The sequence below is a fragment of the Cygnus olor genome, chromosome 18 (genome assembly GCF_009769625.2).
Source record: "Cygnus olor isolate bCygOlo1 chromosome 18, bCygOlo1.pri.v2, whole genome shotgun sequence".
Classification (NCBI taxonomy): Eukaryota; Metazoa; Chordata; class Aves; order Anseriformes; family Anatidae; genus Cygnus; species Cygnus olor.
In genome coordinates, this window is record NC_049186.1 from 8701735 (window position 1) to 8728833 (window position 27099).

The window sequence follows — 27099 nt, forward strand, 5'->3', positions numbered from 1 at the left end:
CAAGAATTTCCTTCTTTGCTCTTCTGCTCCTGCAAGGATGGACTTGAGATGCTGCTAAGGAAGAGTAAAGATTTCTCCAGAACTGCCTAAGAAGCTTCTGCTGAATGACAGCAAATTTTCTTCTCCCTGCACAGTTTCTAACGCGCTTACAACTGCTGCGAGCAGCGCTGAGCCTTCTGCAGCTCGTCTGAGCTCTCTTTCCAGTTGGAAGTCCCTGCAAAGAAATGCAAGCTCCCCCTGTCCTGAAGGAAGAAATTCAAACAAAATAGCAGCTCCTCCAGCCAAAGCAGAACTTTGCAGAGGCCAAGGTCACGTACGGAGAGGGCAAACGGGACAGCAAGTGCCGGACTCTGCCGCCAAGCGACCCAGTGCCTGGAGCAGCCCATCCAGCCAGATGGCACCTCCACCTGGAGACCAGGGCTCATGCTTTACCCTGCTCTGAGAAGCAAACCCACCTCTGTTGTGGAGTCCTTAACACAGTCACACAGGAACCTGTTCTTTTGTAACCAGCAGATAATTACTCAAACAGTACCAAAGCCAACAGTTACTCTTCTGGGGCTCAGGTCTCCCTTTATATAGGGAGAAAAAATTAAATACTTTACTCATTAAATGCAAGATTAAATGTGTGTTTGTAACTGCACACACATATGTGCACAGACACTGCTGCCTGCCTCTCAGCTCCCAGGCCATTCCACAAGTTCTCAAACCCCGGTTCAGCTAATCAGCTCAGACTATATAAGGGCAGCCCATTTCTGGAGTAACAGATGCTCCTCATTTATCCTTCAACATCACGCCTAGCATTGTCACAACTGGATGCCAGAGTCCCGAACTTGGAGCGCTGCCTGGCAGAACAGGGATGGCCACGGAGCGAGCTTCAGAGCCATTCTGCCACGTGAAACAACGGGAACTAGTAAAAAGGAGAGATACAAAAATCAAGCCAGAAATCACTGCTCACTGACACATGCTGCAGGGGGAGGGCAAAGCTGCATGGACACTTAGTAAGGGTTGAAATTAAGGCAGAGGAAAAGAAGAACCAAAAATAGTTTATTAGTGAATCAGAAACATAGAAGGAGGCAGTGAGCAATGGAACAGCACGTGGAGGAGCCCTGCTAGAAAATAAATGCACGCTATCATGTATAGAAAATAGAAGTGATACTGGAATAGAGATACTCCTAAACAAATATTTCTATGAATAGAAAACATTTTAAAGTAATTTTCTTCATACTGAGTCCACATTTTGTTGTTGTGTGTTTGTTCCATGACCATTCTAGCAAATAGGTTGTAAGTAGGAATGTTGACAAGAACACTTTAATCACATGTTGGCATATACTCAAAGAATTCACGTGCAAAATCGTTTTCACTGAAATTCTAAAAGTTATGCTTATCCAATCCAAGAACAGAAAAAAAAAAATTGCATGTGAAAAGCAAAACACTATGTTATCTGAATTTAAAATACGCTATCACCAGCTCCAGCTGTCCAAACACCATCAGGGAAAACCTTTACCTTCCATTTTTCTCATGAAAGCTGATATTAATGAATTAAAAGAGCACATGCATCAAGATAGTAAGGCACAAACAACCACAGAATTGACCAATCTTACACATCCCTTTCCAGCAATTATATCCACTGGTCTGATAAAAGGTACCACTCTTCCAGCAAAACCTTGTATCACCATAGGTAGGTAGGAGGAGAGAGGAAGAATGAATTAGCCTGAATGACCTGGCAGAAGGCTCAGCATTTCCAAAAGGCAGACAAGTTTAGCAAGAACTGGAATCCAGTTACTGGAAAATAACTGAAGATCTTAGATGAGATATTCCTTGCAACTGCCTGAGTCACTTTCCCTGTTGCTGATCCCAACGGCCTTCAGAGTATGTGGCAATCTGAGGAATTGATAGCACATTGTCTTTAAATGTCAATGGCACACAGGCAGTAAAAACTGGAGGCATTTTTGCAGCCCTACATCACATATAATGAATGTAAAGCAAGCTTTTTTGAAGCAATTTGCAGGGTTTTTCCTATGTGGGACTTGAAATAAAAACATTGATTTTCTTTATGAGGAATCACTGAATTATGCACTAGTCTTAGGCTATCAAGGTTCAGTAATTAAGCAAAGATTTCTAGACTCGCAACAATTCCATCGTGGAAGGGTTTCTGTCAAATTAACTGACAGCAGGTGCATTTCTCAGCCTACTCCAAAGCAAAGAGCTGACTCAAAGGTATGGAAAACACAGGCCCTTTTGTCAGATAGCCTGACTGACAGACATGAAAAATGGAAAAGTTCAGCCCAAGCCTTCTCCCCAGATGTGGCTCCTCCTGGAGCTCCTCCTGCGCTCACGCCCAGCGAGGTCCCCAGGGAGCTGCTCGCGCCTCCTCGCTGTCTGAAAGCCAACACAGGCTGAGCATGGCCAGAGCCCTCCTGCACACGTTGAATGCCTTGAAAAGCAGCAGAATTCGCTTTAATATTTTCAGATTATTTGGTTCCACATTTAACAGAAGTAGTGGAGACTTGAAAATATGAAGTGAGTCATATACTGGAGGTTTTATTTGCTTCTGCATTTATATATATAAATAGGTTAAAAAAAAAAAAAAGCAATTTTTAGTATTTATTTCTCAACACAGATAAGGGAGTTACCATGGCTACCAATCTCCAGTAACATGGTTTAAAAGGACAAAAAAAAAAAGTAAACCAGACTGAAGCTTGAAATAGTCAGGTCACCCTGCCCAATACACACACCGTGAGTATTATGATAGGAACAGGGGACTGAAATCAGTAGGACTGGAAAAATACAATACTGAAAACAAAAACATGGAAAAGGAGTCACAAAGATAAGTGAGCCATGCATGCATCTTCAGAGTCAATATATTTTCAACCACACAGACATCTCAGTAGGACCTGAAATGCCCTACATTTAAAGAAAGTGCACAAAAGGCCCCGAAACAAATTCAAAGACAACTAATTCATCAGGAGATTAATTCAGCTCCATGGGCAGCATGTACAGAGTAGCCCTGTCCATGGGAAGTCGGATGTTTGAAGGCTCAGATTAAAAACTGCCCCAGCTCCTGGAAGTGCCACAGTCCAGCTGTGAATGACCCTGAAGCAAATCCATGCCAGTCCATGCTCTACTTCCCCCCAGTAAAAACACTGAAAACACCAGTAAAAACTTCCACACCAACACATGCATCGCAGCACGGATGGCTCAGACAGACAGAAATACAGCCACTGAAGAAGCCTGACTCCAACCCCTCTGCTTCAAAACCCTGGCAGCCCCCCAGCTCCAGCCGCTCCCCTCGCAGCAAGGCACTGCCACCTCCACCCCTGCAGGGTCCACGCAGCGCCCAGGCAGCACCCAGCACCTTCCAGCCCCCAAACCTTCGGTGGCAGCTCCTCTCAGTCACCTCCAGTGCACGTCAGCTGCTGCATTAACACGGGAATACTCGTAACAGGTCGTTCACCCACACAGCGGGAGCGCAGGCACGCTCGTGCACCTCTAGGCTTGGAAGTAGAGCCAGGGAAGTTGTTTCTGCTGGAGCTTTTTCATCTTTCTGTTTTTATCAGAGAAGAGAGTTTGTCTTCAAAAGGGAAGCGTGCTGTTTCATGCACTTGATTTCCTGATGTTCTGAAGGCCTTCAGACAGATGTTTAAATTGTTTTGTTGACAGGGTACAGAGGGCTCTTTGCCTAGCACCCCTTCCACTACAGACTGGCTAAGACATATTCTTGTATTTTAGAAGCTGAGCAAAGAAGGTGTTAAATAAAGGCCTGAGAAGAATGCGAATGATTCATTTTATATTGATACACACATTGTTCACAAAAATGTAGCCTCATTTAAACAGTGCAATACATTTGGAGAAGGAAAAAGAAAATATCCGGCTGCACAGCTTAATGCATTTTTGCAATCATTGTCATATGAGCGAGCTAAGTATAATGATAACTTACTGAGAAAAAGAAATAATTTGTGCTTATGTGATTAGGACTGCTTAATATTGAAATGATGAATATAGCTGAGGTCCTCAGCTTTTGCAAACTGATCTCCCCGCTCCCACTCCTCCAGTATCATCCCTCTGTTCCCTTACTGCTGCTACCAAGTATTGAAAGAACATTTGCCCGTCTGGCCACAGGCCCACTGTGTGCATGTCTGCACGGGGCTCAGCTCAGTGGCATCAGGGAAGGCCCAGTGCTTTCACGCAATCTGCCTCCCAATTTGTCACATTCTGAGTTTTCTCATTACTTTAAATCATATGAGCAAAGAACAACAAGATGCCCCCTTGGCAACGCCAGCAGCATCAGCAAATTTTAACAATAGTTTGTTTGTGTGCTTTTCAACCTCATGATGGCCTCTGCGTGTTTGACTCAAGAGCTTGATATTTGTTGAAAATTCTGTAGCGCCAGAAGCACAGTCTTTGTGGAAGAGTTAGAAATATGAATTGTTTCCAAAAGCATCAGGAAAATCTCTCTCTGAAAGACGAGGGGACAAACAGTTTTATTATATATTTAAATTTTAAACAGCCCTAATTATACAAGCAAAAATTATCTTTCTGTCCCACTAAATTATCCCCACATGCCACTCAGCCACAGACCAATGAGTTGCAGAAGTCCTGCATCCTGTGCAATGCAGCGACTTGGCCTCCAGCTACTAAAGCAACGCCTTGTGCAGAAATGTGACAGTTCAAAGCACGTATGTTATTTTAATGAAATATCACGATAGCTCGTTAAAGAAAGATGGTAACTATCATTAAATTGTGGAGCCTCTCCTGTTCCCATGTTCTGTATACAAATGAACGCTCACTTTCTTCCCAGAGGTACAGAGTTCAGCTGAGACAGATGTCTGCTGCAACAATTGTTCTAACAACCACCCCTGACAGCCAGGCTCCAGTACGAGGCTCTGATTACCACAGCTAGACCCAGCTTATGGGTCACTTGGGAATTCTGATTAGACCATATACATTTTTCTTAGAAGGCAGAAAAACAGGATGGGATGAGTAAGTTTTGGCTCACCAGAGGCTTTTTTTCCCCCCCCCCCTCTCCTCAGGATGGAGCTGCTCAAGTTTCTAATGAATACTAATTTGTAAATGGCTGAACTCAGATGGAAGAAGTGTGAGGGACAAAAAACAGCAAACAGGAAAAGCAAATAATTTGTATTTATGGACTAGATGTGCCTTCTGGAAAACAACATGGGGACTGACTGCAGCAGAACCAGACACAAAGGAGGAGCACCCAACCAACCCAAGACTCAGTCAGAAAGGATGCAGAGATGTGCAAACACTTTGTGCTCAAGTCTCCATACAAGTTTGAGGACACAAGTCCTGGCAGTCAGCAGCATTTGCTCTCCCAGCTCCCTGCGATGAGCGTCTCCAGGAAGGGCACTTGCAGAACCCAGATCCTGGATCTCCAGGGCTGGGACTCTGCACATGGGAAGTGCTCACCTACACCACTGTCCCTCTGCAGCCGTGCAGTAAAAGGCTAATGATAAATGCATGGCAAGCATGCAGGCTGCTGCTCTGCACCATGCCAGCGAGTCCCTGGTCCTGCTTTTGGCCTCACAACCAATCAGCCACCTGAGCTTCGGAATGAAACCCAAAGCAAGGAAGGTCAGATCAAGTCCCTCACTTCCTGAGTCTGCAAAAAGGGGAAAACAATCTCTGCTGCAACCCTGTGAGGCTCTTCTCTACCTACAGAAGTCTTTGAGACTTTTCTTTGCTGAGGAAACTGCAAAGTTCTGTTAATATCTAGTAAGCTTCACAGGAAGACGGGGAGGACAAACATGCATCAGCTTTATTCCTTGCCATGCAACCAACTTTGTGTGGGACCTTAGCAAGTCATCAACATCTCTGGGTCTCGTTTTCCAATCCACTTTTTAAAAACTGTAGTTTCTACATGGACAGGTAAGATCAAACGATCCAGATCTTTGCCATTAAAGAAATCCCCAACTCTGTTTTATATCAGCAAGGAATTTGGCTCAGCATTTCTGCTGGAACTTTTCACTGCTGTTGCAAACAAAACAGTGGAAAAAGGGAGAGAAAAGCTGAGAGAGTAAGAGGATAATTAAATAGTAGATGTTAAAATTAATTTAAATAGTAGATGTTAAAATGCTGAAAGCCTGGCATGCCTGATAGAGTTAAATACTTCAGCCAGGGAGATGACCAGGAAAAGCCTCCATAACAATAAGAAAATAACTTGACAGAAAAAAAATACACTAGGAAAAATGCTTGAGGCAAGTTGTGCCTTTTAGCAGTCAATCAGTCTTCTATGTTCTCATACTGAACAGAACAAAGGGAAAGGTTGAAGGGGAAATAAGATCATACTTATTCAGCAGATTTACCATAAGAGACATCACTGAAAAGAAAATAAATCATCATCGTCAGTATCACACAGATCAAGAAAAGCATCTGACAGCCTCCAGTGGGTTCACTCTGGAATACCTCAAAGCATTCTTCCATGCCACAGAAAATCACTGGCACCCTCCAGGCTTCCCGTCAGGATGCAGCAGATGCAGTTCCACAAACAGGGGCTGGAGAGTTTGGGTGCTTCCCGAGGAGACAGAGCAGAGATGAATGCAAATCTGACACTACATGCCTCCGCACTGCTATAACTGGGAGAGAAAAGTCCTCTTCAACAGGGTCCATTTTAAGTGTCATCCCGGCCTCCTGCCAGGCCTCTGTGTTTTCAGCATCCAGCGAGCTCCTGCCAGGTGAGGACCAAGCCTTCCTGTACAGCCATTTGGTTCCTTATGAACGAGCACCTTCCCATATTGTTCTTGTATTTAGTGCACTCGTTCAAAAATGGTAAGTCTTTATTAACCATCCCACCAATACTGTAGGACTTTATATGCTGATACAATAGGTTTAAAAAAAAAAAGAAAGAAGGAAAATGAGATTGGTATTCTATACCCATGCAGTTTCTCCTGAAATTGACTTAGTGATTCAGTTGAATTAGTATTAAGAGGACAGGAGAGTTTGATACAGCATGGCACTCTGCAGATTACACTAAGCTACAAACAAGAGAATCCACCACAGAAAATAACTCAGGGAACATGCAGGAAAGGAGAGGGCAAAGAAGGAGAGGATTACATTTTCAGGGTTTTGTTTCTTGTAACCTGCCGTAGGCCAGACCAGGATGAAGTGAGTGCCAATCACCCACTTCAGCTGCAATCCTATCAGTTGTGGAAGAACGTACCTCTGGCTTTTATTTGGACTCATCTTTCCTGACATGTATGCTTAAATGCCCTCCACTGCCCTGTTAAAAAGAGTTTGCTCCCTTCACATGACAGATGGCTTCCAAAAAAAAAAACCAATGAAACAACAACAAAACACCCTGAATGGTTTGGGTTAACTGAAATCTGAAAAGTGCTCAGAATTTTGGTTAGAAATTACATGTTTAAAAGTGCAGCTAAGTATTTTTCTAGGCATAGACACAAAAAAGGACATTGCTGAAAATGAAGCACTTTGTTTCTGTGGGAAAAACATGGAGGAAGGGAGTTGAATACCAAAAGATTCCTTTGCATGTTTGTTTGAGCACTGAACTGAAAAAAAAAATTTAATTCCCCACATGGGTCAGGATGCTGAGTCAGGACAAGTATTAGCTTCCACCAGCACATTACTGCACTGGTTGAATAAAAGTGGCCTTCAGGATGAGCATGGAGTAAAGCTCCAGCTCACCACTCTGCCAAAATACTTTCAATTACTCATCAATGACTGCCTCCATTTCTATCCTAACTATTGTAGCATCTCTTATTCACATTTTTAAAATTACAAAATATTATCAAATTCAAAAATGTATTCACTGTTAAAATCTGCACTCTAATACAAGCCTACAAGCCACCAGCATAATCAAAGGGACACTGCAAATCCTCACAGTCTTCTCTCTGAGTTGCTCATTCCTACTACCATAGGAGAAATTCCCGAGAGCATCCTTCTGGGCTAAGGTATATAGTTCGCTGATTTATGGATAGAGTAATGTAAAAGAAACTGAATCTACCTACATAAATAAAGGACATAAAATAACTAATTCCAAAAGACTCTTTATTCTGTTAATCCAATAATGCATTTTCCTTTTTTTTTTTTTTTTTTTTTTGCATTACTTGGTATTTTTTCCACCCATATTTTAAGGCAATTTCACGACAAGTAAATCCAGGTAATAAATATTTTTGTTGAGTCTGATCTGTGAATTATCAAATCCAGTGACACACTGACACAGCATGTTCTTCCTGCCATGCAAAATTTATCGCGTACAACCTCAGTACCTCTAAGCAAGAAGAGCCTACCATTTCTGATTTACATGGTTTGAAAGGAAATAGACACGTTTTAAAGTTGCAAAGCTGCCATTCCATTTTGTCTTCTGCTGGGCATGTTTGATCAAATCAGAGCTTGCAGACCAAGCTCTCTACTGCAGTCTACGTTTGCAAGGGGAGAGCTGTTTTTGTGGGAATGATCTAGCTCGGGAAAAATGTCAAGGATAGCACACCCTTGTGTAAAACACATTGCCAGCATTACTTGGCACTGCTGCCTGCAGGTCAAGCTTCTACTCATGTCAGCAATCTTGGCTCTTTTGGAGGAAGCTTGGCAGGATGATGGAAAAAACTGTACATCCCTCCTCAATGAATCCTCCCCTCCCCTCTTCACGTGCTGGACACCAGCAGCAGCACCAACATAGTTGGATGGTATTGCTCACCTGGCCTAGAACATCACCTAACGTTAGTTCTAATCATGGTTTTCCTCCCAGAGAAACAAAAGATTTATTCAGACTTTCCTTGGCATCTCCCAAAAAATTGGAAGGGTTGGAAGAGAAGTAAAGAAAGAAAGAGAAAGCACTGCTAATCATGGGAAAAGCAAGGGCAGACTGAGACAGCTTAAAGCGGTTTAACTTGGTTAAGCGGCTGATTAGAATTCAAAATAAACCACATTAATATGCTGTGATCAGAAACAAGTATGCTTTGGTACACTAACACACATTACTTCAAATTCAGCGCACCTAAACACTGATGCACAGACACGCTGCAGCAGCATCTCTTCCAGGGAGCGCTCGGTGTCCCATCAGGCAGCAGGCTGGCTCCGAGAGGCTGCTCTCCAGAGGGCAAGCACAGGCTGGGTGTCCCTGCCTCAGAGGGGATGGGGAAGGAGCAGAAAACGCAGGAAATGAAAATAGGACCAAGATTCAAGAGAGGAAACTGTTCCAGCAAACCACAAGGCTGACTCGATGCTCTTGTGAAGTAGTATTTAATGCTGGGGAAGGCCAGGATTCAGGCTCCCCAGCCCCATAAACACAGACTCTTGACTGAAACCATTTGTGATGTCTCAGCGGTGCAGGGACCGGGCATGCAGCTGAGTTCTCTTTGCATCCACAGGAGGGCAGAGCCGCTCACATACGTTAGGCATTATGACACAAGAACATTTTTACATAATCTGTGACTTCAGTACCAACTATCCCTTACACAGTTACAAACAGCTTTGGTTAGAGGAAGCAACCTTTTTTTTTTTTTTTTTTTTTTTAATGGATGTCAGACAGCTGGATGAACACAACTTAGGAAAGACCTGTGAAAGAGGATAATTAAATTCAGCTCTGTAAAGGGCAGTTGTAGTTCCATAGCCAGGATTAGGAAATTCCAAGAACAGATGACTGAGGTGACAATCAGATGGGCAGGAGGAGTATTAACACTGGAGAGGAAGAAAAAACTATTTATACAACAGTCTTACTGTTCTTATGCATAATCATTTCAGTTTTAGCAAAAAGAAGGGGCAAGTACAGCCCCAGCGTAGATGGCACACAATGACTAACAGCACAGAAAATGGAATTTATCTTTGCTATATTAGGAATGAAGTAACTGAGATTTGATTGCATAAAGATTGCAAGATCAGTCCTTGCATACACAAATTTTCAAAATAACGATCTAATGTATCTGGAGGATTTCTGTTTTAATTCTTCACCAAGTGTGCATGTTGCTATTTTAAAGAAGAACGTAGGCTAAACGCAATTGTCTGTAACCACAGTGATTTCAGCACGTTATTCCTAACCATCACTCATGGCAATGAAGAGGACTGATTACAAACCATACATCCACCACTTCTGCTTCTGCTACTTAAAAATAACACCTCATATCTATTTTGACTTACAATGATTTTAAGCTTTTTACTCCATATGGAGTAAAAACGCTAATGTGTTTATTGACATTATTAAGTCCATCAGTTCCAACTCAGACAGGAAAGTAAAATGAAAGGGGCAGGCAATGCAGACCAGCACACAAACACAGAACGCTGATTTTCCTCTAGCCAAAAGGCAATAATGTCCTTTACAGGGCAGCTACATTAGATGACATTATTTTCAGAAAGCAGAACCAAGTTCTGCATTTGACACACATTATTCAGGAGCCCACAGAAGAATTAAAGAAATCAGTATAGCTGGCAGTGTGGAGGCCGAAACAGCTGGCCCAAGTAGTTGTGTGTGCAAACATGCAGCTGCGTGGGTTGCTAATCCGTGCAAACATGCAAATGTGCATACAGCAGGAAGGTTTAAATTAAGCCATGTCAGTTTAAAATACCTCAGGTATCAGTACTGAAACAAATGCCCCACTGTGCAGCATTTCAAGGAAGCCAAACATTTCTTTGGCAGCTCCAATTTTACTCTTCGGGACTCTCCACCTGCCAGGCCATAAGGTTCCCCATGCATTTTATCTGCACACAGATTTCTCTTCTGTTCAAAAGTCAAAGGACACTGCCCAGGAGTTAGAACCTTGTGGAGCCAGGTTTGCAAAATGAGGGGAGGTAACACCACCCAAGCTTTGCTACAGAGAAAACAGAAGTCAAGTCCAGCACAGGAATGAACTCCAGACTTCCTGAAGGTCTCACTCCTATGTCATGCAAGGATGTGTAGAGGAAAACCCCTGCTTCACTCCTATATTACCTCTGAGGACCAGTTCCCACTGGAACTCTTTGCCTTTCTTCGACACCCTCCTTAATGGTTATCTCACTGCTCCCTTCCCTGTTGTGCTCATGACTGAGATCTGCATCCTCCCGTGGTGCTTAGGGACATAATTCGGAGATGGTCTCGGAGGTCTTGTGCAACCTTAATGATTCCACAATTCTATGATTCTTCAAGCTGTCTTCTAAGACAATTTGTGACCTTTGGTTTTGGGGAAATGCTGATTGCGAATATGTGGTGCTGATTGTCTAGATTTTTTATCCTGCATGCTCAAAGCACACTTGAGTTTTTAATAAATAAATATATATATATATATATATATAAAACAAAATATTTGTAGTGTGACAATGTCATATTCCTGATAAAAAATAATGCAGAGGCTCAGCCCATGAGCCTACAAGGATCTGTGGTGAGTAAGAAAATGGAAAGCAGCCCTCCTTTGCCCTCGATATGAGGTGTACCATGAACCTGTTTTCAGAAATGCAGAAGAATTCTGCAATTCAGAAGAATTCTGAAATGCAGAAACCCTAGCTAGGAAAGTGCTGTAGTGCTGAACGCCATAGATAAACCTCCCACACTGTGCTCAGTGGGAATGAATGGAAAATTGCACACATCATGCCTCGGCCACAGGTCTGGAAAAGCAGTTGAGATCTACTAATGTCAGGAATTAAAAAAACAGTAGGCAAGGGAGGAGGGAATTAGGCACCAGTCTGCACTGACACTGAGGTGCAGCGCTCTGAGTCCTACCCGATAATCCTAGCGCTGACACACAGACTGGCCAAGTTCTCCTCGGGTCCCCGGGGCTGCTCAGATGATCCCTGCTAAATTCAGGGGAAGAGGGGTGGCATCATTTCCTCGTGTATTGACTGCTGGATAGAATTCCCTGCCCTGTCAGTATGATGCTCCAGGACATCATAAAAAAGAAGCACTAATAGTTACGCAGACCCGATTCCCCTCAGAGCCAACGGACAGGAGAGCACGCAGAGACAGATGATGTTAGCAAAAGGCAGCGGTACACCGCTCCTGAAGGAAGCTGAGCTTGAGCCAATATCCACAGAAGTCACTGGGAAACGCTGTCCTTCAGTAGGTGTTGGATGGGAGCTATACAGTTCATCACTCACTACTACATTAAAAGAGGATGATAGTAATTCCAAAACTGGGAGCCTTGGGGATATGCTGCTTTATGCGGAGACAGAAGATTTAACGGTACAGACATGACTTAACACTGCGTTTACAGACAGGTGTTAACCAGGAGCGAACTTTTTGAAGTCGGTTGATTAACACCAGGGTAAAACCAGCACAACTGAGAGAAGAGACAGGGACATTAGATGGAGATAGCAGAGGCAGGGATTTTGAGAAGTGCCTGTGGAAAAGTGTTCACACATACTTTGCACACATCATTGCTATGATTAATTTCTTGTGCATGCATGAAGTACTCAAAATGTGGGCTTGAACTTGCTAACTCCAGCAGGATGAGAATAGACTCACACAACAGATCCTCAGCTGGAGTAAATCAACATAACCTTATTGAAGCCAAAGGAGCTACATCAATTTATAGCACCAAAAGATCTGGTCTGAAGGCATTCAAAAACCACATGAGGAAAACAAACACACCAAATAAACAAAAACAAGAGGAAACACATTGCAGGGAATGTGTTTTTCTATCCTAAAAGGCAACTTTGGTTTTCTTTCCCTAAAGATGTACTTATTCATCCTTCTCCTCTGGGAGCTGCTCACAAAGCTTTCTTACATTGCTGTCCTTTCAGTGTCAGGTTTCACTCCCACCAGCCATTCAGTTTAGGGACTCCCTTGCTGATTAAGAGACTTACAGTAATTCAGTAACAGTCCAGATGCTAGACACTGCCTCTCTAGGTAGCTATTTGAGGCCTGGTAATTTGAAACCTTTTATTTAAACCCCCATCATCTTCCAAAATACAACTTTTGTGACCCAACTTACTGTGCTTTCAAATTACTGAAAGCAGCAGGTGGGCTATAAGGAAGCAATTTGTTATAAAACATGATGCTGCCTACATAATGGTAGCTGTTCAATCCCTGCAGTGGTTAATGGCCAGCATGCTGGCGAGGAGGGCAGAACAATTTATGAATTCCAAATATGTTTTTTTCTAACTGAATTCTGGCATCCAAGAAGAGTAATGTGATATATGGAGCCAACTACTCTGATTATGCCTCAACCTTTCTCATGGAGCCTGAAGGGAAGATTTTGGACTGTTCATAACCTAGGGCAAGCTGTGCTGATAACGCATTGTTGAAGATCAACACTGGGTAGAGGACAACAGAGGCTCTGCTTAGGAATCCTGGCTTCAGGACTGAACCAGAACTTTTTCATGTGCATAGCAAAAAATCCAAGAGCACAGGAGAGGAAACTACTCCAGAAAGAGAGCAAGAGAAGGCTTGAAAGTGATGTTCCTTCTAAATGAACTGGAAAGAAAATGCTCTTACTGCTTTGACAGCAAATCACAAGGTAATTGTTTCTTCCCACAGACATTATTGTAACATAGACAAAAATTGGTCACCATTAAACAAAGTTTACTCAGTGGCACTTTTACTGTTCTGCTGATGTGCCAGTTAAGAAAACACTGAATAAATTATGAAACAATAGAAGGAGGATGGCTCTTTATAAGCGGCGTTCAATATAACAATTTTAAAAGGCTATAACACAAGTTTATTGCATTTGGCAGGACTTATAAATCCTAACTCCCATTACTGCGCTGCAACTTAAAAAGAAGTACTCTTCAATTTGTCTTTGGAAATTTCAAGCTTAAATGGTCCCAGTGCAAAATAGCAACTTACTTACATGCTCAAATGTTTCCATGCACACGCCACAGGTCAAACATCTGGCTAAATGCAGCACTCCACACCGCTGCCTATCCTGTGTGTACAAGCATAGCTGAGACACTGGTCTTTACGTATCCATTTGACCAAGTATTTACCTAATTTTTGTCCCAATTAGCTGTGGTTGTTGTTTTTTTTTTTTGGTTTTGTTTGTTCATTTTTAAGAATTCAGACTTTAAGTAGCTTTCTATGATGATCTGGCATTGCACAAGCTCAAAAGGAGTGCCAGCATATTTCCATTAATACGCCTAGCTGGTTCAGTGGCAATCAAGTAACCGAAGGGTGGGTTGGGAACCTTGGATTCTGTACCTTTGCAGGAACTGAAATACCTGCCTACAGACTGTATCGTACATACAATGAGCTTATTTTGTGGAGTAATGCTGCTCAGTAACTAGCCTGAGAGCACTCTTCCCCAGCACCACCTGCCCCTCCGAAGACATGCATGAATGTTTGCCCAGCGAGAATCATAAGATATTCAGAGCCCTGCCACAAGGCAGAACAATAGAACCTATTCTGGAGGATTGCAAAGGGAAAAAGAAAAGCAAAAACAATTTCAGTTCTCATGACAATCCAGGAGTGTGGTACATCTGCAAAGGGGAAAGCCCAGAAGAATTAAGGCACTCCCTGTCCAAGACAGTTTTCATACCTGCTCATCTGGGCTCGCTCTTGTGCTAACTTATGCTGGGGGAGCACCATACATACCCACCAGTGCTACCCAACACAGACAGGAGGCACAGAAATCAACCATCCACCACCAGTCCCCTGTCAGACCCCATTCCTTTCCCATCTAAAGCTACAGATTTTTCTATTGACTTCAAAAGGGAATAAAACCTAGAAGTTGTTCTTTTCCCTTCTCCCTATTTAACAAGCGTGCTGAACTGACGCTGCTCTAAACAACTCTTTTCCAGGATGTTGTCTTACAGGTAGGTCCAATTCAATAGGAGCAGAACAAGATTGGAGCATTTAACATTTGTTTTAGAAGTATTTATTTCTGAAGTAGTAAAATCCAAAAATGTGTAAGAGGCTTAACGAATGGGAACTGAGCCTGTGAGAAATGCAGCTGTGCCAAGGCTGAAATGCCAAACCATGCCTAGAATTATTTCAAAATTTGCCAGAAAAGCCTGAAGCTTTCTACTTTGCTTTCATTCTGTGGAGACTGTATGGCTGTGAACTGAAAAGATACAAATATTTTGCAATAACAAATTCACATCAGCCAGCTGTATTTTTCTATTAATTTCTGCTTTGAATTCACAGCTTAAAAGCAACAATAAATGTGAATACGTGAAAATGTGAAAGATCTTCAAGTAGAACAAATATTACCTTGAAAAATACATAACCAGGGAAGGGCCCAAATCAAAGACCAACAGGAGCTGATGAAAAAAATCTGCATGTCTTTTACAGGCTCTAAATCAGGTCAATTAAAGCTTTAATTGCTCCCAAATCAGAAGATTTCCAACACAGCCTACATTTCTGTGACACTCCAGGTATAAGCCTGATACTAATAAAGTCAATAAAAAAAATAAATCATATGACTGAGCTGGCTGTGGAGCTCAAGGTGCTGAAGACTTTGTATCGCTGCAAATTTCAGCACCGTCTTGTTTTTCCTGCACCCCTTTACAAATTAGACTGGCAGTAAGATGCCAATATTACACGGAAGTACCAGACATTTTGCAGCACCTAGATAAAATTTATGCAGCTGGCATGCCTACGCTTCAAGCAGAGCTGTACCTATCTAGATGAGTTCTGTGCTTGACTCTACTTCATGGGCTCAGTGTTAACTCAAAAACCTCTGCTTTCGGACCAGAGTGATCCAGATGTCTCCAGAGAAAAACTGATTTAGCTGAATCTCTATATACTTTGCACCTTTACATTTTCTTTTTAAATAGAGGACCATGATCTGCTGATAGATCTTCTTCAGCTGCCAATACTTTTCTGTATTCCCTTACTCCTAACGCCAGGCCTCATTCCAACAAGAGTTTAGAGTAATAGCTCCCTCCAACAAAGGAGGGCTGGATTTCAAGTAGCATTTCATTTAGCCTAGAAGGCAAACTATAGAGAAATGCGTTTTTCTGGAGTAGGTGGTCTTTTCAATCTCTCAATGTTCCTACTGTAGCATCCTAATATATGTGCAGGAAAGATAAAACTGCATTTTCACTGTGACAGGATGACTGGTAAATGAGGGCTTTTAGAGGGACTGGGCTGCAAAATCTATTTTTAAGTCCAAGAAAATGCTTTTCAGAGTTATGTACTCCAAATCTACCTTGAACGAAATGCAGCATCATTTAAAAAGAGGGATAGGAATATCCATAAAACAGGGAGTCTGATCTTCTAGAGTCACAAATAGTTAAATTAAAAGCTTTAAGTTCATCACTTGTGTTTGAGGGAAAGCCTAGTAAGTCAACTGACAAGCTCCCTGTTTCCAGCAGCAGATCAGTGATGATGTGATGACTCCAGTTCTACTGGCTTCTGAACACCAGCCTTCATTTAAGAGCTTTCTTTCAATACAAGCAATAATATTTGGACAGCTCCAATGGAGCAGGATTTACCGCTCTGCTTCTACGGCCCCCCTCACTAGAATGAGTGCCTTTGAAATCCTAATGATTTTTTAAGCCTCCTTTTCTTGACGAGGCACAGAGAGAGTAACAGCTTTGCCCAAAGTGAAGCAGAGCAAAAGGAAAGTGATATTCCTGGAGGTCACAGAAAACCCAAGGCAGCACTCAGAGCTGCATTCAGATCCTGATTCTCAGTTCTCATCCAGGAGCTGCTGAAGTTGATGCAAGTCTCTGCTGACTTTAATGGGCAACAGACCAGGAGCCTTTGGCCATAACCCATGGGTTAATCCTTGGCACAAGCCTGAAGGTAAGTAATTGCAGAGCAACTGTCTCTTAAAAAGCAGCACATCACAAGAACAGCCAAATTTGCTTCACATGGACTGGGAATGTGCAGGGCACTAACAACACAATCCTCAGTGTTATCACATTGTTGAAATCCTACAGAAATTTTTAAGTGCAATCTACATTTTTGAGAAACAACTTCCCTGTGCACATTTTATGTCACATGCCTTTGTTATTATAGGGTCACTTGTTGCCCAGGATCCAAAAGCTCCATTGTTGTTTAGGTTTGCTAGACACCAACGAATGAAGGACACTGGATCCCTGCCATTTCTGCACTTAACTGTACTGACACTTTTTTTTTTTCAGGATCGCCTGACAAGGGTTGCAAGTTTTTAAACATGCAATCAACATAAACACATGTTAAAACAGATGAAATTATGGTATAAGCTATAAAGACTGAAAATTTATAGCAAAATCTCCTTTGCTTATTTCAAAATAAGTATTCTATAAAGCCACTGAACTATCAATCTGAGGATCCAGCTGTATTTTGATCCAAGGTAATGCTAGCCCAGACAGTGCCTGTATGCTGACAAAACCTTCTCCTGCAATGTGCTCTAAATACACATTCTAAGACATCCTTAGACTCAGTGCAAACAGAACTTGAGCCTTGACATGCTCTACCAAAAGAAAAAAAGTATTCCTAGAAGTTGCACTTTATGGGACATATCACACACTGCTGACGTCCTTGGATGCTTTGCCAGAGCCAAGATTAATAGCCCATTTTAAAGCCTGAAAACATTGAAGAACTGAAATGCTGGTGCTAATGGCTGAGCTCCCTCATGTTCCACTGAGATCAATGAATCTGAAAGCATTTGGCATCTTACAAGATGGGCAAGTTTTGCTCTAGATACCACATCTTGATTAGTTCAAAATAGAAGAACTTTGAACACAGGATTGGAAGAGCACAGAGGAAAATGTGAGCTATCATGGAAGAGAAGTAAATCTCCTCCCTGCGAGCTGCAGTAAATCTCCCTCTCATCAGCTTCTCCTTCCCCCCACAACCCCAAAGGAGAAAAAATTGAACTTAATGGACAAGACTGGACCACCTGATAGTGTATTTCTGACCAGTTATGTACAATCTCCTGGGAATTTCAACAAACATCATAAACAAAACCAGGTGCTAAACTGGTTTATTTTCATTTTACAGAGAAGTTCAGACTGAAATTGAGTTGTTTACAAAACTACAGGACCTTGAGGGGCCAGGAGAGAAACCTGTATGTCAATCTGAAATCCACAGAGCCCACATCTCACTAAAAACAACAGTATATTTATGTTATGTGCCCAGAATTAGCAATAAATAAAGAAACTCTGTTAAGATGCACAGGCAAAAATCCTAGTTTACACAGCTGCACCAACCCAAAGCATTTTATAAAACCATGCAGGACCTGAAAAAGGTTGAATTGCAGCCTCCTATGAAAGGGAGTTTCACAGCAGCTTACAACAGGATGTGAGGGTCATCAATACACAGTTGTAGCTACAAATTTATTTTCAAATAGGTAGAAGGAGCTGAAGTTTAGCCTAAACAGAGGGATAACTTGCAACATGAGCTCTTTAAAGCTGACAAGTCATTGGAAATAAATACTTTATCTCTCAAGATGGAGAGTACCTATTTGTAATACACGAAGGGCTCAGTCTGGGAGAAGGAATGTCAGCTAATTGGCCATCCCAGGTATTCCTGAAAATCTCTCTCCAAAGCATCTCCTGAGGTACTGAAACAATGGGTCGAAAACAGAGAATGAAAACAGAGGTTAGGTTAACATCCCTCCCTGGCTGTATTTACGTTTGAGAATTGCATTCTCTCGGCTGGCTGTGGCTAAGATTACCAGCCAGATGGTAATACCGGCCTCACTGCAAACGAGGACAAGGTAAGGCTGTGAAATGAAATTTGTAAACTCTTAACCCTTTTCTTAGAGGTCAGCGGCTCTACAAACATGCCCTGGCAGCTGAGTAAGGAGCGTGCTCAAACATGAGGCAAACTTCTGGAAGAGAACCAATGGAAGCACCACAGCCTCCACAAGTTTCTAGCTTTTGAAAGGTGAATCGTAACTGCAGAGGATAAGAACAGGCCTTAATGCAGGGCAGAGATATCAGTGGTTTTCCATCCTTCTTGACACAGCAATAAGTGCATGTCAAAGAGAAAATGGCAGCATTTCCTTAATCAAAGCAAAGAGCGAGTTTTCACCTGCTGAAAACAAAGATTAAGACCTAACTCTGATGAAGTTGCTGTCAGACCAATATGATTGAAAAAAGATTCACACCCTTGCAGACGTAGGCTCAAGAATGTCATTTAAAAGAAAAAATAATTTGCCAGTGCCAGCCGATCTGTCTGCTGTTCCTTTACCATTTTTCATGCAGATTCAGAAAAATGCAATTTCACAAGAAACTTTAAGAGCTGAAAATTCTAAAGGCCAGATACCTGTTTATATAAAATATAAAAGTCACTTTCCGTCATTAGCCAAGTAAAGGAACCTGTGAATACATTAAATTTAAATTTACATTAATATCCTGCTATACTGCTGGGGAAATGCAGTCTGTCTGTCCTTGGAATTCAGAATCAAATCACGCTGCAAGTTACAGAGAGCCCTGAATACCCTATTTTATTAGGGCAAATGTCGAAAAGCAGTGCTCAATACCAAACAGCTTTCCATTGAGCTTGTCAGAGCACCACGGCAGCGCAGACCCCCCTGGTGCAGCAGCACATATTTACCAATGTCCTTTGTGTTTTTTCATTTTAAAACAAGAAAATGGACAGACTGGGCAGAAAATAGACAGATTTTCACAGTCAAAAAGTGAGCCACTGTGTCCGAGACTACAGCTGTTGATGGATTAAAGTAATATTAGGCTCCACATTGCCCCATATCAGGCAACACAGGGATGAAAGTGATGATATTTATCTGAACAAATAAGTTGCAAGTCCTGTAACATAGATAAAAATAGAAATGGAGGAAAGATTAGAATGGGAGTCGAGAAGAAAGCACAGAGAATTGATCAATATGTAACAGGCATACCCCAGTGAGTTGAGATCTTCCCCCAGCATTACTGAGTTCTAGCTAATTGCTTCAGTGTCACTTCGGTGGTCCTGCCACCACCTAGTACCAAGGAATTTGCTTTTCTTCTCCGTACTGCATTAAGAAGTGTCCCTGGCCACCTTCCCCAGCCCTGGTTTTGCCAGGGGCTGCCTTCCTCAATCACACAGCACCTCCTAGCCAGATTACCTACAAACGTCTGTGATTTATCTCTTTCCTAAAGCTGAAAACAGATGTAAAACACAGGAAGCTGACAAAAAATTAAAGTATTTTAGAAAATGATTGATTTGCACCAACATTCAGGAGGGGCATGTTGTGGAACTGAAAGCACCAGGTAAATCGTCACACTTGTTTGGGTTTGAAACATGAGAATGTACAAGATAAGGAGAGGGCCACGAGCAACAGACTGAGGGCTGTGTTAGAAGAGAGGAAAATAGACTGCTCTGTCCTAATACGAGAAATATTTTTGGTTGATCTCTGCTGTGGTCTGAGTATTCTCCAAAACGACAGAAAACAAACTTCAGGAAGATATCAGGTTTTCCCTCTGCCCTGGTTCTCTCTACAGTTCCCTAATGATCAGAGTATGACAAACGTGCTAATAGCTGTGCTGTGTTTGTATCTGACTGCAGAATTCATCCCAGGGCTCCACGGCCATCACACAAACTACAATTAGCTGCTCCCCCAGAAATTTTTGAATAGACAAGGAAAGGGTTCCTGCAGTTCCCAGGGAGTACTGTGATAGTTTTCAACAACAAAGAGTATCCAGGTATTGCTTGCAGAGGTGTTAGGGCACGTACTTGGACTGTAACTTGCAAAAGAGCAGATTTTGTAGCTAAAATGTGACGGTACCACAGTGACTTCAGACAATTTATGCCCACTGGAGCTGTGTCCTGGGACAGTGCCTTTCTTTTCTTATTGGTTTGTTTTAGTAGTAGGATTATACATCTACTGCTATCAAATACATATATATATTTTTGGAGACCTTATTAAAAATAAATAAATAAATAAATCTCAGAACAAGTAGTTTAGAGAAGAAAAATTGTTTTCCTATCAGTTGAAACCAAAGCCAGACTTGTGAAGTAATATTAGCATAAGACATTGCGCTGTAACAGCTTACACTGGGGGCACAATTGGCACAGTAAGACTAGTGCCAGCCTAATGCCAGTGAGGGATCAGGCATAAATGCGCAAAGTGATCTTTACCTCGGGCTGATGAGATCTCACTGTTAGGTTCTGACCAGCAATGGCTTCACCTCGGCTAACAGGAGCAGCTGGTGTTACTACGGGGCAGCAGCCCAGCTCCAAAGGTATGAAGAAAACACCCACACATTCCCCAACAGCACGACGTGGTGCTCTCAGCACTTCTCACATCTATTTGTCAACCCAGTCCTTTTTCCTCGGAGACCTCCCAAGATGTTGAAGCCAGCGCTCAAAGAAAATTTTGATCTGTTTCTCTCTCTTGCCCTTTCTTTGTGTTCCCGAAAAGGACACATTAGCTGTTTGCATTAGGGAGAGATTTGTGGCCAATGATTCAAGCCACATCTGCTGAAGTAAGGCTTTAATCATTTGATTTCGGAATAACCCTAGTTCTCATGCTCTGGCAAGAAAGTCATTTTTCAGCAGAGTCCAACGTGCATGTTTGTGAACAGAGTATTTGTTTCATTTGTAACATGCCCGCCTTTATGGTGCGGAGAGGAACTAGTAAACCAAGGCTGAAGACCACACAACAAACAGATACAAAGTTAAAAGTTTATAAGGCATACAAGACAGATTTAACCCTTTTGCAGTCATACCACTGGTACACTTTGCAGTCCACATTCTCACAGTGGTCCAGTTACTAGATGTAGGTTAATTTACTGAGACAGGCTGGCCTCATTTAAAAACAAAACCAAACCAAACAGCACCCACACACATGAAGTTATATACATGAGGTAAAGATAAAAAGAACAGAAGTAAGCTCCACACAGAGGGGTACTGTGTGTCTTAGTAGGAATCTGCTCTGAGCACCAACCATGGAGCAGCCAACAATGCTGCACACACGGAGGACACTCACTGAAGGAAACAGAAAAGGACATGACACAGAATAACTCAGAGGAGTCAGTCTCACTGCTGTGAACTTGGTGTCATCACCAGGTGGCAATAAGGCACGTAAGACATGTTTTCTAGCCTGGCATTCCTAGCTTTCCAGATTTTTTTTTTGCCTTGGGACTCAGAGCACTCATTTTTCTCTTATATGCATTCTCAATTTCATTAATTCAGTGAAAAAAATGTTGCTTTAGTGATAGGCCACAGTCACATGAGAACAGCTGAACTTCACAGAATCTGTTGATAATTAGAAACAAATTATGACTGGGTTCTGTATTCAACAGAACACCCCCAGAGGGGTAATAGAGAGCAAACACTGCAGGTGTGAAATATTGTGGTTTGCCCCAAATTATGGGAATTTTCATTCCAAATGGGATTTCCAACAACTCCATTAAGGTGCTAGAAATGCACTGTCCACATTAGACAAGACAACATCTTGTCAGACTCTGAAGTAATCGAAGGCTCTTATAGACAAAGCACTTTTTCCTAAAGTTTTTTTCCCTTCCTCCAGGTGACCCTTCTGTGTTTCCTGGAGAACCAATGTTATCTTTCCAACATTTACACTCCTCCAGTTCCCACCTCCTCTTAAATTAGCTGCTGGTATTTTTCTAAGAAAATTTCAACGTGCAGCCATTTCTGTCTGATAAAAAGATCAGGGGCTTTTGTTGCCCAGAGGTAGGCTGCAGCACAAGAAGCAACAGGCTAGGATCACAGTTTGTAAACTACAACAGTGCTTTTTATTTTTATTCAATATTCACTAGGTCTGCACATATATTAATTTGGTAGAGTTGTCAGGGATTTGGAGACAAATGCTTACTCAGGATGTGGAGCCACATAGATCAGAGGTAGAGTATGCATTGAAAACTCGCACTTAATACAGTGATACACATCTCTAAAAAGCTTCATGAATCACTCTTACAGAAAACTCCTACTTCAAAGATCCTTATTCTTAACCCAGAAATTGCATTCTCAGAAGTCAATATAACCTTAAAATCTCACATGATTATTCTTCAGAGTGTCTCTAAAATGATTTATTTTTCTTTTTGCACATACTGTCCTGAAAAAGTTACAATGGGAAAAAAGCAGTCATCTTCAGTCTGATGCTGAATTTATGCTTTAGCTTGAAAAGTTATGAGCCACGTAATTTAATATGAAAAGCAAAGGCTTCTAGCCAGTCCCATAAAATGACGGTTATAATGCTTTGCATCTCGTGAAAAACTAGTAACACGGAGAAAACAAGAACTAGCACCAAGCCTGATTCTTGGCCAAATGTAGCTCGCATTGATGCCCAATGGGAAGCTATTTACAGTGCAGGTTCCCCAAACGCATCGCCTGTATCCAGGGTCTACAATGCTACAACAGCCTCTGCTACAAATAAAACTTACAGCTGAAACGCAAAATCAATCGAGGGAAAGCATCATGGAGAGAGATTTTTGAAGTGCTCAGAGCAACTCAGTGGCACAGGGGGAACTGCACCATCGGTCCCCTCAGCGGAGCCCTGGGGTCAGCACTTTTCTGGATCAGACTTAAACCAAGCTAGCTTGGCAAAGCTCTTCTCGTTCAACTGGAAATAAAGCTGACTCGCTGTCACCAAAGTAGTAAAGAGCCACCAAGAACATTTAATACTTTGACGAGTATGCCTGGTGACACTGCCAGGCTGGCAGGACAAGCCAAGACTTACACACACCACCCCAGCTGTGTGCTTAAGGGCTCAGTTTGTGAGCCTTCAAAAAAATCAGTCCTCACACTTCTGGCAGCTCACACCAAAGGTGTTACAAGTGAAGGAGCATAGCTCCGAAAAATAAACCATTAATGAGTTGGTATATAGTGTTACGCAACTCAAGGGCATACTGTGTACCAGGCACTCCAAATGACACCTTGGAACAAGATGAAAGACATTTTTGTTAATGCTCAATTCCAAACAACAACCACTCATTAAAGTGAGCTTCCTTCTGCCATCTCCTTCTCTTCGGGATGAGCAATTTCTACTTTGCTTGACATGACACAAAGAACTAACAGTGAAATGATCTCTCCTGTTCTCCGTGCCGCTGATGCGCAGCAATGGTTTATGTCAACAGCAGTTATTTGACAAGGTGCCCAAAGGTTTAAAACCACAGATAGTGTACATGCAAACCGAAGAGAAGTATCCTTGTTTCTTCAGCCATGCACACACCAGAAGGGGCAGTGGCACGTCCTTAAGGAGATTGGCCTAATCCTGTGATTTTCCAGAAGGATTGGTGCGCTCACTCAGACTGCTTTCACAAAGCCCCCCTGTGGATGTGACACAGGAACTACCTGAGCACATACATCTACATATTCCCTCCAACCAAGTTAGCTGTTTCTCTACTAAGAACTGATGCAGAACAGAACAGCTCAGGAGTCTCTCTCTACAGAGTAAACTGCAGTTCATACAAATACTCTTAAACACACTTTTCATCCTCTTTCTCCGTTTAACTTTCTATTAGTGGAAAAAAAAAAAAAAGGTTTAAAGGTAAGGTTTGTTTCACTCGAAGTTTGAGAGGAAGGACACTACTGTGCTGGGATGAATGATGTGGAAAATGAACTGTTATCCTCACTCCATGCGTCATCAAGAAAGTAATATCCTTCTCTATGCCTCAGTAGCCAATTGGTAAAACAGAGTAAGACTCACTGCCTCCCACCTCTTGCCTACCTTGTCTTTTCAGACAGAAATTCTTCCAAATGAACTTTATCTACCTGGTCTTAAAAAACAACAATAACAAAATCAAACACTACAAACAAAAAACACAACCACCAAAAAAAAAAAAAAAAAACAACTTTTTCCACTGCAGGCCTTTATATGTTTTAGATGGGGCATTCCCATGTAGGTACTGTCCACGTCACCCTTTGCAGAGGTTAAATCTCTGCCTGCTGTGTGCTAGCCATACCCCACCCACAGCAGGCAGAGCCTCTGAGCCAGACCCCAGGAAGAGGCAGCAATGACTAACAAGTGAGCAATAGGTTTCTGGAGGAAGGGAAGCTGCTCTGCTGCAGCTACTGCCAGCTCCCTGCAGCCTGCCCTGCCCATGCTCCTTTGATTGCTGCTAGGGTGAAGAAGAATGGAAACAATCACATCCCCATGATGAACATCATTCAGGGGCTGCAACAGCCCGATTTCTATGGACACCTACTTGAGAAAAAACTTGCAGTTAAGGACCAGAAACTACGGCAAATGCCACGCTACAGAGTTACCACCAGACCAATGCATGACTTTGGTTTTGTTAATTATTTTCATTGCAGACACAGGGCACACATCTTTAGAAAAGTTAAGTCATAAGCAGTTTCAAAGCTCCTGACAAACCACTCCAATATGCTGCTTACCTCTGTCTGCAGCTTTGCCAGTGATCTGAAGACCAGGTTGAATAATATCTTGAATAATATCATCAGTGAGAATAATTAGTGCTTTAAGATCCAAGGGTCTTAAGGTACTTTCACAGAAAATAATAAAATTGACAACATCCATACGACGTGTCATCATTATAGCACATTGCACATATAAAACTTAACATTCAGTAAAGTGGATTTACCAAGACCATTACTAGAGCAAGCCAGCAATATAATGACAATCTGATTCTCAGTTCCCGGCACTGTCTGGGCTGTGCTGCTTCCCCCGTTGTGCAATTACCGCGGAATCCTGCTTGTCCTCACTGCTGCAGAAACTGAGGAGAACTGCTCAGAAACAGAGTTTGTCAGAGATAAATTGAATAAATTTGTTTCTGGTGAAAATTCAAGATGCCAGCAAAAAAAAAAAAATCTCCTTTGGCAGAGGAGATATTTACGTTTGGAAACATTGCCAGGGGATTGTATGGGAGTTATAGCTTAGGCCCAGGAAAGCTGACGATCTGCTGCTGAATGGCTGCATTCTTACCTTACCTCAGTTTTACTTTCTTAAGCAGGCAGGACTCACCAGAGTCTTTGGTCTGGGAGGCAGTATGAAAATATTCATACTGGGGAGCCCAGTCCCAAAGAATATAATGTGAAATGCATTGGAAGCGATTTGACATTTCCTAAAGGAAGCACACTCCATTTCAGAAAGAAGTATTGCAGATATCAGAAATGAGGATTGAAAACAAAACAAAACAACACTTTCAGCAGCTAACACTTCCTCCCACTCCCAAATGACTACAATTACAACAAAATAAACATTTATTTCTCAGAGTCGGGTCTTTCTTGACCAGCGTTATTACTGGTCATTTAAGCCAATGTTTGGGAATGAAAACGGAAGCTCCACACCTTAAAAAGAGCCATCATTTTAACGTAACATTAAGAGGATGCCACAATCCACTATTTTTCTGATCAATGCCACGAGTTTTCTCTCCCTCAGCCTTCTAGTACTCTGGATCCTTTTGCCTGTCGTGTCCATGTCCTGCACTCTGTTTCATATCAAAACTAAACCCCAGGCACAATGACAGCACAATGAAGCCTTGATCAAGCACTCTGAGCTCTACTGTAAATATATCAGATAGGATGAGATCTTCCCATTTGCCCTCTGTAAGCTCTGGATCAAGTCCAGGACAAAGAGAAGTTTATTAATGCACACACATTCCTACTAGCCTTTGAGCTCTTTGGTAAAAATTGTTTTAAACAGGCCCCTGTAGAAACTGAATGAGCAGAATTCAAATATTTACATCGAACAACAGAGTTAATTACACTTCAAGACATTAGTAAGATTCACTTTGCTGCAACCTCAGCAACATACTACAGCAAACCAGCAACATAAACCATTTTCCGCAATCTGAGGCGGGCAGCTTTCCATCTGGGTTTCAGCTAAGGCAGGAATGTTTCTGTCTACAATAGAACCTCACTAATCAGCACTTCACTAATCCACACATTTTATTAACTTCGCCAAAAAACTTACAGCCTCTCCCTGCCCCTCAGCAAAGATTTAATAGCAGAGACCTCAAGCAAAGTCTTTCATTACCAAAACACATTTTTTAGGCAAATGTTACGTGTGTTTGAGTCAGACATTACAAAGCACTTTGATAAATAATTTGAGCAAAACTAGAGTTGTCAAAGAAAGAGATGGATCTTGTGCATATGTAGAGAAGAAAACCCAAGGCAACCCAGAGTTGCTTCTACAAAACAATGTTTTATCAAAAACCACTTAATCCTCAGTATCTCTCGGGATTTGGCTTTTTGTGAACAAAATAACACGCACAAATGAAATTTACTTCCTTCCAAGTTAACACTACATTTGCCCACTTACTTACTGGCTCACAAATTCAGAAACTTTCAAAGAAGTCTCCCTCCAGCCACTTCTGACACTTCATTCTTCCTTTCGGATAGTAGTCAGCATCCTTTAAATGTTAGCC

General features: G+C 42.1%; 1 long non-coding RNA gene across 12 annotated transcripts in view; it reads right to left on the minus strand.

Annotated features, from left to right (window-relative positions):
- LOC121057117 overlaps positions 1-27099 on the minus strand; it is a 147031-nt gene extending 119932 nt beyond the window's left edge. For 7 of the 12 annotated variants that reach the window (XR_005813645.1, XR_005813640.1, XR_005813634.1 and 4 more), the window contains exon 1: positions 26998-27099. This is a non-coding gene — a long non-coding RNA (uncharacterized LOC121057117). Of the gene's footprint in view, positions 1-25108; positions 25291-26997 lie in introns of those variants that run through there. The other 5 variants (XR_005813646.1, XR_005813644.1, XR_005813643.1 and 2 more) reach the window with 3 other exon arrangements.